This window comes from Geospiza fortis, unplaced genomic scaffold (assembly GCF_000277835.1).
Source record: "Geospiza fortis unplaced genomic scaffold, GeoFor_1.0 scaffold55, whole genome shotgun sequence".
In the NCBI taxonomy this organism is placed as follows: Eukaryota; Metazoa; Chordata; class Aves; order Passeriformes; family Thraupidae; genus Geospiza; species Geospiza fortis.
In genome coordinates, this window is record NW_005054308.1 from 8955380 (window position 1) to 8956568 (window position 1189).

Consider the following 1189-nt stretch of genomic DNA (forward strand, 5'->3'; position numbering starts at 1 on the left):
TGCCCCCCTGCACCTCCCAGTGGCTCTCCAGTCTTTGGAGATGGATGGGAAGCGGGCTGGATCCAGGAGGGCCGCAGGGGAGTGCTGCAACAACCACGGCTCTAACTCAATTTCTACCCATTTTCTGCTTTGCCTTCACTTCATTATAGATTATTATTTTCTAAACTGAGGCAGAGTCGATTCTGCTTCCAACTGAATTGCCCACAAGCTGGCTCCTCTGCTCCATCCTGCTCATAGCAAGTTCCTTCTCAACGGACCGGCAGCCTTCAGGGAGCAATGCCTCATTTGGGGAGAGTCCTTCATCTTTTAAGGAAAACAGCATTTAATTTCCAGTTGTTACTGGCTGTTTCATGCAGCTTTTCCACTGGATAAGAAACAGCATCCATGTACAAACTTAAAAGACAGTAATTCTCAGCTTGAATTGGGTTAAAAAGTTGGGGATCTCAATGTATTTTGCAGACAAGGTGTCCAGAGCAATGATAGAAAGGGTCATTTCCCATTTCCTGCTTTTTTTACAGCTCTACCTACTTGTTATGCTGCAGATGAGCACTTATGTCTAAATAAGTTGTTTCAAAGCAAAAACTGAACCATTCTCCTTTGAGAAGTGTCAATGCAAGACTTCACAAAGATTTCTAAACATAGATACTTCAAAAGAACAAGTGCAATAAGGAGACTGGTCAAAACGTATCCTCCTTGGCACAGACTGGCAGCTTTGAAGAATTCATGTTTTCTGATGGAAAGATGCTAAATGGAAAATATTCTCTGTTCCCTGGGCAGGCTCCTGCGCTGCAGCAGCCCCAGCTCGCCCACACAGGGTGATCCCATCCCAGCACAGAGCTGGGAGGTCACTGGCTGTGGGAGGACAGCCTGACAGCCTTTCCCAGGCCCATTGTGGCTCTCTTCCATTTTCTTCACTACCTGCCTTGCAGTTCGGGCACACACAGCTTGGGACAAGGGTAGTGCAGGATTCTCCAGGATGTAGCACTTGGCTCAACCACCTGGCCAGGAGCCCTTGAAATTACCCCATCCCTTGTCCCATCCCCTCTATAATCTAAACTAAAAGGGTCTTCCCACCCTCCTGCAAGGCTGCAAAGGTCACTTTGGGTTCCCTCCAACCCCATTCTCTGCCTGCCCTCGGAAATCCTACACTGAACCCATGGGAGCCCGGGGCAGGGAATTGGCCCCTGGG